General features: G+C 43.2%; 1 long non-coding RNA gene across 2 annotated transcripts in view; it reads right to left on the bottom strand.

Moving 5' to 3' along the window:
* Positions 1 to 265: 265 nt before the first annotated feature.
* The window catches only part of LOC137544189 (uncharacterized), a 114499-nt gene continuing 101802 nt past the window's right edge, over positions 266 to 12962 (bottom strand). Inside the window, exon 4 of one of the 2 annotated variants that reach the window (XR_011025773.1) lies at positions 266 to 280. This is a non-coding gene — a long non-coding RNA (uncharacterized lncRNA). Of the gene's footprint in view, positions 281 to 8850; positions 8989 to 12962 lie in introns of those variants that run through there. The other variant, XR_011025772.1, reaches the window with a different exon arrangement.

The raw sequence follows: 12962 nt of genomic DNA, 5'->3' as shown, positions 1-12962 counted from the left end.
CCATTTTTTATGCAAATGACAGTAAATATTAATTACCATTTCATAAAGATGTCTGCATAGCACATTTGTACCATTTACAATACATATATTGAAAGTACCTTGCTTGCTGCATCCTGTTGCTACTTTTTTCCAGAAAAGTGGGGTTGCTTCCCACGCACAGAACTGATCGCCTTAGCTCAGTCCCCTTAACTGAAAGAGATTATTTCATGCAGTCTCATAATCTTCCTGCCTTTGCTCCTGTGTTTTTTCTCCTTTGTTTCCCACACCCGTCTAAGTATTTCTGGTCAATGAGATATTATAAAAACCATATGAAGTCAGTGTCAGTTAGCAGTCATCTCATTGAGGAAAGAACAAAGGTCATTGTGCATCAATTGGAAAAAGGGGAAATGGAATTAATTATAGGATAATTAACGTAAGCAATGTAATGTAAGCTCTTCTCTGATTTCTTTGGGGGAAGTTCGCGAGCAGCAACAGAGGCCTAGAGGACAGTGTGTGAAGCCTCTTCAGGATCCAGAGGCGTCCCTTTTCTTAGGTGAGTATCGCTTTTTGATCAGAGGTTCACCTCTGGTGCACTTTAAGCAACCTCTCTATACACAAATAATTACAACCTCCACTACATGAATAAAATTGACAAATATTTTCAAACCACCATATACACTCCATGAAAAGACACAATTGACTAACAATCACAGATATAAGGGAACCACTTAAGCTATGCAATACAAATTATTATTTAGTAAATCCTGCTTTTGCAGTCATAAAGAATTGCTCTTATTTCAGATGTCCCCTATGTCATAAGGTAAATATTTATTCCAGGGTTTCCTTGAATTCAAGCAATTTTTGGTGTGCCGATACATCTTATCCTTAAAGGAGGACTGTAGTGAGAGGTATATGGAGGCTGCCATATTTATTTCCTTTTAATCAATACCTGTTGCTTGGCAGCTCTACTGGTCTATCTGATTGCAGTAGTGTTTAAATCACATCAGAAACAAGCATGCAGTTAATCTTGTCAGATCTGACAAAAATGTAAAAAAATACCTGATCTGCTGCATGCTTGTTCAGGGGCTATGGCTAAAAGTATTAGAGGCAGAGGATCAGCAGGACAGACAGGAAACTGGTATTTCTTAAGAGTAAATTAATATGGCAGCCTCCATATACTTCTCACTACAGTTGCCCTTTAAAGCAGATGGCTAATTTCAAGTTTAAAACAATATCCCGTTGCTTTAATGTCAGCAATATTAGAGATATTGGGGATTTTTCTTTTCAAAACAGAATTGGAGCTATTCTTGGAGCTATTTATCTGAAGGGAATTGTGGATGTGTGGTATTGGCTGGAAGGAGTATTTAGCAATGAGTTGAGGCCTAGTGGATAATCCAAAAGTAAAGAACTTCAGCATACTATGAGTAGAAATACATCTTAAAGGGGAACTGAAGAGAGAGGTACATGGAGGCTGCCATGTTTATTTCCTTTTAAGCAATACCAGTTGCCTGGCAGCCCTGCTGACCCTCTGCCTTTAATACTATTAGCCATAGCCCTTGAACAAGCATGGAGCAGATCAGGTGTTTCAGACATTATTGTCAGATCTGATTAGCTGCATGCTTGTTTCTGGTGTTATTCAGACACTACTGCAGCCAAATAGATCAGTAGGACTGACAGGTAGCTGGTATTGATTAAAAAGAAATAAATATGGCAGCCTCCGTATACCTCTTACTTCAGTTCCCCTTTAAATTACTGCAATCATTAAAGATACCTGTCCTGGTCGCACAAGTTGTCCTGTGTCTACATGTGCATTTGCTCAAGCCTTTATGCCCTTGGTTGGGGTCACACGTGTTACACACAAGCATGCATTTCCAGCTACGTCAGTCTGTATTACCACCTGTAAAAGTGCAAGCCATAATAGGTTCAAGAGCTTGTGGGTACTTCCTGGGCTGTGTTGTCCAGCGCTGTGCAATATGTTGGCGCTTTATAAATACAATAAATAATAATAATGTTGGCCCATTAAACCAACTTTCCCTCAGACCATCCACCTTGCTGATTGTTTCAACATTAAAACAAACAAACCATAATTTAGAAAATATTACCCATTCTTACTGCACATAATGCAGATCATAATCTTTCACATAATTAACTTACCACTCTTATCCTGGACATGTCTTCACTTCAGGCTCGTAATCCTGTCATTAACTGGCACAGTCAAGAAATAAGCTTCCCATATCAATATTGTTGACTGTTTTGACTTGCCAAGCACACTTGTGTTCTCAGTCTGAACCCTGAGATCAAGAACCTCATCCAAGAGCAAGAATGAAAGGGGAACTGAAGAGAGAGGTATATGGAGGCTGCCATGTTTATTTCCTTTTAAGCAATACCAGTTGCCTGGCTGTCCTGCTGATCCTCTGCCTCTAATACTATTAGCCATAGCCCCTGAACAAGCATGCAGCAGATCAGGGGTTTCAGACTTTAAAGTCAGATCTGACAAGACTAGCTGCATGCTTGTTTCTGGTGTTATTCAGATACTACTGCAGAGAAATAGACCAGCAGGGCTGCCAGGCAACTGGTATTGATTAAAAGGAAATAAATATGGCAGCCTCCGTATACCTCTTACTTCAGTTCCCCTTTAAACACCTTGGCCCATATGCAATTCACTTTTTCACCTGAGTTTTCTCCTAGCTGATATTTTCACAACTTGTAAATAAAGTGCCCTTTAAACCATCAACAAACAAACCAATACTCAAAATAATTTGGATAGTACCTTTTCACCTACTTTTTAGTACTTTTTCCATTGTAAAGTGCTAAAAAGTTATTTTAAATTGAAGATGAAAACTAATCTCCTAGGAGAAAACTCAGGAGAAACAGTGAATTGCACATGGGCCCTTATCCCAACTGGAGACCTATCTGCACTAGTTCATGCATGTGTATCCTCCCGTGCCAAGTACTTAGAGGTAAGGCCCGGTTCACATTAGCGGTGGCCGTCCGGAATCGCCGTGCCGGACCCGGACCGCTTGCAGAACGGACGGAACGGACGCACGGCATAGCAATGAAAGCCTATGCGTCTGTTCACATGCGTCCGTTCTGCCGGACCGGAGCCGGACCGGATCCGGACCGGATCCGGACTCCGGCGTCCGTTCCAACATGCGCTATTTTTTGGTCCGGCTCCTCTGGCAGCCGTATCCGGGGCGGAGCCGGACTGCACCATCCGGCCAATACAAAGCTATGAGAACCGGAGAGCGCACAACACACTGGCTAAAAATCCGGATGTTCTACCCCACTTCCTATGCGTATTGTAGCGGCGATTTTGGATGGGGACACATGGGCAAGCATTTTGGAGTGGAGCAGCAGTGACTTTACACGAGCTGGAGATGTTGGCAGCATGTCGGAGGTGGAGGTGAGTGCTAAACAGCGGAGGGCCTGATTCCACAGGTCCACCTTCTGCTGACCTCCCAGACCCCAACATTTTTATTTGGTTTGTACTAACTTTTGCCAAACGGATCCGGATCGCATCCTGATGAACACCTGATGCAACCTGACCGGATCCGGATCGGATCCGGATCAGAACCGTACGGTTCCGATCCGGATCCGGTCCGGATCCGGTCAGGTCATCCGGTCCGTTTGGCAGAGAACCGCAAGTGTGAACCGGGCCTAATCCCTTCTGTATGGGTAGTCAGAATTAGCCTTTCCTAAGTACCGGTAGGTAGCCAGAAGGACCCTATAACTTCTTCCCTGGTGTGATCTAGTGGTCTCCCTGTAGCCCTATAGCTTCCCTGGTAGCCTAGTGGTATGTGGTCCCCCACACCCTACAGATTTTAGACAGGTCAAGGCAAGTGGTGGTAGGCTGGTAGGATGTAGTGGTGGTAGGCTGGTAGGATGTAGTGGCAGGATACCATTTGGCACTCTCTAACTCGAGTGACAGTGACTGAGCATGCAGAGAGAGATGCTGCTGCAGGTCGGTTTTCTTTTCCCAGCTCTGCTGGGCCAGGAGAGAGTGGGCTACTAGGAACAGCCTCTGTGTCTTTAATGCAAAATAAATATTTTAACCCTTTATTAAAAAAAATAGAATGTAATACATTATTATGAAATAAAAATATAATTGATAAAAAGACTAATAGGTGAATAATAAATGCATACAGAAATAACACACAATTAAAATCAGTGATATTATTATCTCAGCTTTTGTTAATTAAATTATAGTGCTGTATTTTTAAAATAGTCTTTATTGTGTCCAAATATAAATTTTGTTTTTGTTTTTTTGGCACATTTTCTTTCAACTTATTTTGGGGGCTGATAGGAAGATTTTGTATGTTGAGTAAACTGTCACAAAACTAAAACCAAAATACCCCCCCCCCCCCCCCCCCCGTACTAAGAGGTTGTTGGGTTGTTGTGTATAGTCAATTTTAGATAAAAGTCAGCTATCTCAGGGCCCGTTTCCACTATTGCGGTGCGGAATCGCCTGGATTCCACCGCTGATGAAATCGCATGCGGATGCGATTCCCCATGCGGTTTTTGCCGCAAATTCGCATAGGTGAGGGTATATGCGATTTTAACCATGTCACTGCCTGGGTGAATTTACATTGGTACCTATGCGAATTCGCGGCAAAAAACGCATGGGGAAAACGCATGCGATTTCCCTATTAAATACATTGTGTGCGATTCGCCTGCATTCCACACGCAGGCGAATTCTGAGGGCTCTGCCGTGCAGAAAAATCCTGCACAGAAAAACGCACAGCAAAACTGACAAGTGGAAACAGGCCCATCCATTTGTATTGGCTGTGCGAATCTGCATGCAGGAAACGCATGCAGATTCGCGATAGTGGAAACGGGCCCTTAATATCTGTCTTCAGTCTTAAAGGGACTCCCTCATATCTTCAGCTGCACTGTCCTAGCCTCCCTGGTCTTCCCGGGCTAAGTATCCCTCCTTCATTTTTTGCACTTCTTTTCTCCCTGTGCACTCCAGGTATAGGCTGCTCCTAGGTTATTGTGTACATAGCAGTCTCTTGCTCATTTTGCACTAATATATGTTGTATCATTGTCATATTGCACATTCCTATATATATTTATTAATGTGTATGTGTTCACATTTATATTTTGCACTTTACTGAACCCGGGTTCAACCTTGAGTGTGCTCTATTTAGATGCACACTGGGGTGTTTATTTGGGCATATATTGCCATTCTTTGTGATTTATATGGTGGTTTTACAAACCTTTTTTCTATCACCTATATGGACATGATTGATTGCAGCTGTTACCATATGCGACCACACGGTCGGTTTTAATTGTTTTTATGAATGTTTTTGACACTCCAATATGTCATAGGTATTTTGTAGTTGTCATATATATATACACATATATTTTTTGAATAAACGATGTTATATTATATTTAAGTGGTGCTAGTCATATGGGCTTAATAGCTGAAGCCAGATTGGTTGATAAAAAGCAACTGCTTTTTCATTTTTCTTTGCACCTTTCCAAACAAGTCCCTTTTCTGTCCAAAACTCCATATGACATACAGTATACTTGCACTGAACCTGGAGAGTTCTTTTAAAAATTGATATAAAATTAGAGATCCCTTTTAAAGTTTTGTTTAATCAATCACTTCTACCCAGAAAAGGATGATTTGCATATTCAGCAGTGATGCATCCTGGGAGACATCAAATGCTCACTCCAACCTGAATTATTGCAAATAACTTCTGCTTTTTGTTGAAGAAAAACGTTTGTTTTGTTCTATCCAGAAAGTGTTTGTATAAACTAAAACAAGAATAAAAATGTTTGATGCCATTCCAATAATTACCACAAGATGGCAGTATAGTAACACAAATGTAGTTACGCTATGACAGTCACAACCTTGTGCTTATTCTACGCAACAAGCTTGAACTGATCTGGTTACTGTGCACGATAACGATGCATTTATAAGTATAATATGCAAAAGTATAACAATGAATTGAATGATAGTAATTCAGATTCACCTTTGACAGTCTTAGATGGATTGTCTAAATTTCTTAAAAAGTGTACTTCTTACCTGAATATGAAAAGACACCTATGTGGTATACACCCTTGATGGCAGCCTAGTGATTAACGTAATCTATTTTTTTAGCAGAATACATAGCATGTACTCGTATGAATTATGTTAGATGTTCTGTGCTAGTATTGTAATGTGAATACTGATGAACTCTACCGTGCACCACGCAGTCTTGACAATACCTGCTGCCCTGCAAGCACTGCTTGCCTTGATTAAAAGTTTACCTCTTTTGCTGATGACATTTGTGCAAGGTATATTGCTCTAAATGACATTACTGGGAGTTAAAAATGCTCAATGAGGTGCTACTAAAGCCAAGTACACACCAAAATAAAAGTCTTTGGAAAAGGAAAGCTCACAGACATGGGCGTAGCAATCACCCCTGCCATCGCAGGGGGGCCCAGAGGCTTTGGGGGCCCATCCACCTCCCTCTCCCCAACTACAAGTGCAGCCAATTAGCAAAGAAACCTCCCCATTCACTCAAGAAAACCGTCTGCAGGAGCGTGTGTAATTTTTTCCTGCTTCCAGAGGCTATTTCACAGCAGAACACTCTCTGCTGCCATTTGCCAGCTCCCAATCCCGTGGGGTTCGGGGACAAAGGGGACCCAGTGCTATCATTTTTGCAGGGGGGCCCTATTAAGTCTAGTTACGGCCCACCCTACTGATCACAGACCAATTTTACCACCTTCCATGTAGTATGAGAGCATAGCTACACAGTCTATTCTGTTAAGCTGAGTACGCACATCAGATACAATTCTTTGGGTTCTTTTCCATTAGCAGGGCGCATCCACTAGGTGGCAATAAAACTCCACCAGAGTTACATCTTTCCCTACTATCCATGGCGGCCTGGAGGGGGAATAGTAATTAACGCCACCTAGTGGTTGCGCCCAGCTAACGGAATAGTACCATTCTTTGCAAACTGAGGAATTTATCTGTCACAAAGGTCTGTCAGGAAGGTTTGAAAGACTGATCTTTCTAAAGATGTTGTACACATACCAAAGTATCAGTCCCTGCAAAATGCATTCATAATCTATATCTGGAGACCTTATACATACCTTGTTTAATGGACATTCTTCTGCAGATCAGATCCACCAGGATAAAGAGTTAAAATATAAAGGGCTGCAGGGACAACCTTTTCTGTGCTGACTCTCTATTCCCGCCCGACAGGATATCAGCACCAATAGAGGGATTAGAAGGGTTGGGTGACTCTCCCTATTGGTTGGCTCCTTTGTCTGTAACATTTTATCGAATCTTGATTGTTGGTTAACAACAGCTCAGAGATGAAGACAAATACCTCACATTTCACTTGGTTTAACCAAATGCTCTAAACTTTGTGAATTGATATTTCTTGACATTTGAGGTGTTTACCACACAAGTCTCATTGGTTGGTAATTTAAGTTTGCAATGCAGTAACAGCCTTAGTGAATTCACATTTGACAAAATGTTCAGTAAAATCAGCTGTTTTCTGCATTACCAAATGCGGTAATGCTTAATGCATCGTGGCCACTACCTACATATGAAAGTGAGCCATATGCAATTCGATAAATAGGAGACACCGAGAGCCCAATATAGTGTAGTATGTATTGGAAACCGTGGATAAATGTAAGTGTGAGATGAATATACTCACAAGCGTGGGTTACCTCTTAGGCAACGCTAACTATAATCAGAGAAAAAGCATGTGTGCATCAACCAAGTGAACCTGACAAATCTGGCTTTGCAAATTAGGCCTATTGGCTAATCACGAGACATTGCTCATGCAAATAAGCATTTGCTTTCGCATGCCTAAATATGCAGGGTCAAAACCAACAACCGCAAAACAATCGCCCTGCGGGAATTAGTTCATGCTATACAGCACTATCCAGGGGCGCCACGAGGAGGCTTCCCATTGCCCCCATACAACCGGGGGGCCGCGGGGGAGGTGTGTGCGGGCGGCTCTTCCCGGCGCTGGCCACGATTTTTGGTTTTGACCCTGCATATTTAGGCATGCGAAAGCAAATGCTTATTTGCATGAGCAATGTCTCGTGATTAGCCAATAGGCCAAATTTGCAAAGCCAGATTTGTCAGGTTCACTTGGTTGATGCACACATGCTTTTTCTCTGATTATAGTTACCTCTTAGGCAACCACTGCAGATGCAGGTGAGGAGATTAGACCTGTCCAATATTTACAAATAAGGTATGCACACCTAATAGATTAATACTAAAGACTTACAATAGAGGGTGCTGAGTCAGTAAACAGGCCTATATTAGGCCATACACTGCCACTATATATACAAATAACTCGCACACCAGCGTAAAGATATATGCAAAGATAATTTATAGATGATAAATCAGCCCATACAAAAGTATGGCATAAAAAGTTCACAGCAATTGTAACATAGGCAAACACCACAGCAAGTGAAATTAGCAGCAGATGCACATTAGGGAAATCAGTTCAAAATATCAGCATTCATGTTTGATACAGCAAGGAAATACATAAGAAGGTAGCTAGTGCAAACAATCAAAACGATATCCCCATAGTGCTTGATATATACCCTGACAGCGCGCCGTTTCGGAAATAGTCCTTCGTCAGAGAGTATATAGAACCTTCCGGCTGCTGTATAAATTTCCAGAAAGTGAAGCCTTAAATACCTTATCACTAATACGCCACCCGCTCTGGACATCTGAGCCGGCCCATTTGACGCATCCGAGACTACGCGGCAGCCGCCGCGAGTCCCTGTGCGTCACTTCCGGTAACACGTAGATCCGCTTCCTGTGCAGCCAGCCACCCGGAGACAGACTAGCCATCCCCAGTATGGCCGCCGCACATGCGCGAGCGGAGCAACGGTGCCGGGATCTCACCTCAACACTATACACATACATAAACAAGCTACAAATTACAGCCAAATACACAGTAGAACATCCAGATAGCGGGGGCTTCAAAATTTGATCAGGGAGAGATGTCCAGAGTCCAGATACGGCGAAAACACATATAAAGGCATAATCTAAAAAAAGAGTAAAAACATCAATTAATTACAAAAAACGGAAGTCAGTATAAATCTTAAAGAGGAAGGTCAAAATTAGTGTGCTAGTAATTTAGAGAGTCAAAAATGAGCCAAAGTCACTAGAATTGATCTGACCTCGTGGCCCCCCAGTCAATACCCTTCATCTCAAAAATGGTGATAAGTCCACCTCCTCGTTCATCCCATTAGGTATTTTGCTATCCAGTCTATAGATCCAATAAAGTTCTCTCTGTAGCAACTTTTGCTCCAAATCCCCTCCCCTATACGACGGGGTCACCTCCTCTATCACCCTAAACCTCAATTGTGGCCCGCCTCCCAAAAATGCCGTGCAACAGGCGAATCCATCTCACCGCAGCGAATATTGCTGAGGTGCCATTCGTGCTACTGACGAGCTACTGTTTGTCCCCTACCATATTGCCTGATGAAGTGGGCTGTGCCTGCGAAACGCATTGCATCTTTTGGGGTACCAATAATAAATGTATTTGTTTAATTCAGACAGTATTTTGAGTCTGCTTTCCGGAGGTAAGTCCACCACTGCCTCCTAGCAAATTTTAAAATTTTTATTACCTTTTATCCTGCTGGCGCCTCTGTTCTCTTACGATAATACATATGCAATTTGAGGTGAAGCTTGCAGTGTAAAGTTTCCTATCACCTGACATCACTCTGGATTTAATGGCAAATTCAATTGCTGGCTTCCCCTGGGTGATGTCTGACTGAGAAGAGCCTTGCTCAGGTGAATAACAGTCGATTCAGCCACTGGTGTAGCAACAGGGGCGTAGCAATAGGGGTTGCAGAGGTAGCCACCACATCGGGGCCCTTGGGCCAGAGGGGCCCCAAAGGGTTCTCCCTCAACTACAGTATTAGCTCTCTATTGGTCCTGTGCTCATAATAAAAACACTTCTATAGATACTTTGAATAGTGGTAATCATTAACAAAATGCTCCCCATCCCCTACTTGCACCCCTGACACTATAGTTGCCATTGGCAGGTTTTGGTGTGCTGTATCAATTGCTATGTATAGAGTGCTTGGGGGGCCCCCATTGTAAAACTTGCACTAGGGCACACAACTCCTTAGCTACACCACTGTGTAGCAATAGGGGTTGCATAGGTCTCAACCGCACCGGGGCCCTTGGGCCAGAGGGGCCCCGTAGGACCCTCCCTCAGCTGCATTATTAGCTCTTTATTGGTCCTGTGCTTGTAATGATCACTTCTATAAATGCTTTGAATAATAATAATCATTAACAAGCTGTTACCCATCCCCTTCTTCCACCTCGGACACTGTGGTTGTCCTTAGCAGGTTTTAGTTTGCTATGTATAGAGTGCTTGGGGGGGCCCCCAATGTAAAGCTCACACTGGGGCCCAGAACTCCTTAGCTACACCACTGGCTTCAGCATTGCTCCTAACTGCTGTGCGATGGAGAGCAAGGTTTTGTGCTGTGGAGCTCTTTCAGCTACATGGCACTACTACTTCGCTCCTATGTAATTAACCCCACCCACCATTACATTACCGGGCACTCTGACACACTCGCTGCTAGCCAACACTACAGTGCTGGGAACCCACCACACTCCCGAAATCCACCACTACCGGTGCGACTAGGACGACCTGCCGGGATCACCGCCACTCTTCAGAACTATGTAAGACAGGAGCCCCACGACAGAGCTTTCAAAGCTACTCCCAGGACTTACAGTTTGTTCACTAAAGCTAGTACACACTTAAATCACTATTGCAATTGTTAGCACTTAGCAATAGCAATTTTTGAATGAATGAGCGTTTTTGCTCATTCATTCAAGCTGAATCGTTCCAAAGAAAATGCTACATGCAGCGCACTTGCAATTTTAGAAAAATCACTACGCTGATGAGGGAACACCCTCATATGGTTTCAGGAGCCAAGCGCTTTTCAAAGCGCTAGCAATCTGAAAAGCGATCAGAAGCGCTCTTGGTGTGCACCAGCCCTAAGGGCCTCTACACACTGCTGTGCTTGCGTTTTGTTTTTAAAAATCACATGTGATTTTTAAATTGCAGTTTTCATGAAAATAGAAAAATTGCATCGCACCAGTTTGTACACGACTTCATGATTGTTTATGATTTTTTAAAAGACCTTGCAATTAAAAAACGCATGCAATTTTAAAAGTGTAGCGCAAGCGCAGCAATGTGTACAGGCCCTAAGTCTTTCTATCTGTGAGATCCTACAGAGCCCTAGTATGCTCAACCAATATATCTGCATCTACTGAGGAAGAGAGGCATCAAGTTTCAGACATTTAGCCTAAAATTTAATGTCTTCTTCTTTAAAGGGAAGGTCCAAGCAAAAAAAAAAATGAGTTTCACTTACCTGGGGCTTCTACCAGCCCCATGTAGCCATCGTGTGCCCTCGTAGTCACTCACTGCTGCTCCATTCCCCCGCTGGCAGCTTTCTGACCTCGGAGGTCAGGACCGAATTGCGTACATTTTTACACACTCCCGCTAGTGCAGGAACATTAACACATACACTTTTACGCGTTAGTGGTGCAACGCGTAAATTTTTGTTCCTGCACTAGCTGGAATGCGTAAAAATGTATGCAATGTGGCCCTGACCTCCGAGGTCAGAAAGCTGCCAGCGGGGGACTGGAGCAACAGTGAGTGACTACGAGGGCACAGGATGGCTACATGTGGCTGGTAGAAGCCCCAGGTAAGTGAAACTCATTTTTTTTTTTTTTTTGCTTGGACCTTCCCTTTAAAAGGAACTTCTACTGGAGTAAATGGCTTCAATAAACTCTTTCCACCATTTCCTGACCTGAGCAATCTTGCCTATCTCGGTTCATTTCTTTGAATTCTTCATTTCCTTCTCCACACTTGTTGCTTTTGGTCTGCCTATTTTTCTTCTGCCTTGGGGATTCCACCTTAACAATTCTTTTTCAATGGTGTTCTTGTTATCTCTATTGTCACCTTCCTTGTCTCACTGAGGAAAGCGTTCACATTGCGCTGGAATATTTTGAGTTTAATTTTCAAGGAGATATTATGGATGTCATGGCTGAACCGTGAGAAATCACAGACCGATTGTTAATTTCAATCCAACACAAGATTGGGATGTGTAGGAGCACTTTGGGTTTTCCTGTGTCAAATGATGACAAAAGGCTTTCCCAAGCAGAAATTGATTAAAATGAAGTGGGGCCCTAGGCAAGGTAGCAGTTTTTGCCCACTGCTGATGGTCACTTGGATATTTTTTTTTAGCAAGATTTGGTGGGGGCCAGCATCCACCAGGTACCCAGACTCTCTCCAGATCCTAGGCAACTGCCTAGGATTGCCTTGTGGATTATCTGGCTCTGTCCCCAAGCCCAGGGACTAACAAATAGGTGTTAAGAGCTTCAAAAGGTTGCATCCCTGCACTCTCAAGGCTCCCAGGGATCCATAAACTCAGCAGGGAAGCAGGCCACAGAGAGGCAGCTTCCCCAGACACCACAGCACTAAGTTTATGGTATCTTGGCTTGAAACACATAAATGCATGTTTCATATTTGTTTGATTTTAAGTAAATCATGCATCTGTTCACCATTAAACTATTTCAATAAATTACTGGCATCCAGTCAGACTTCAAAATGTAATTTATGCATGTGTATCACCAGCAGAAGTCATATTTTATTTCTTTGTAATGGGACAAACCAACAAAGCCACGCATGACCAAACTTTCCCTAAGCAATGTCAGGGAATGGTCAGCCTAAAAGCAAGGGGGAAGGATTTGGAATACCACCTCCCAAGCAAGTTTCTCAAAAGGAAACATGACCAGCGGCTATGTTAATCTTCCAATTCCCATCATATAGACAACACATGGGGTTCCATGAAGATAGCTTTTTAACCACTTGCCGACCGCCCACTACCTATGGGCGTCGGCAAGGTGGCTCCCCCAGGACCGTGTAACGCCGATCGGTGGCGGCACCTGGAGGACCGATTCCGCCGGCATTAGGCTCTGCCCACCAGCAACGTCA

The sequence above is a fragment of the Hyperolius riggenbachi genome, chromosome 2, assembly GCF_040937935.1.
Source record: "Hyperolius riggenbachi isolate aHypRig1 chromosome 2, aHypRig1.pri, whole genome shotgun sequence".
In the NCBI taxonomy this organism is placed as follows: domain Eukaryota; kingdom Metazoa; phylum Chordata; class Amphibia; order Anura; family Hyperoliidae; genus Hyperolius; species Hyperolius riggenbachi.
This window is presented reverse-complemented; position numbering and strand designations above follow the sequence as displayed.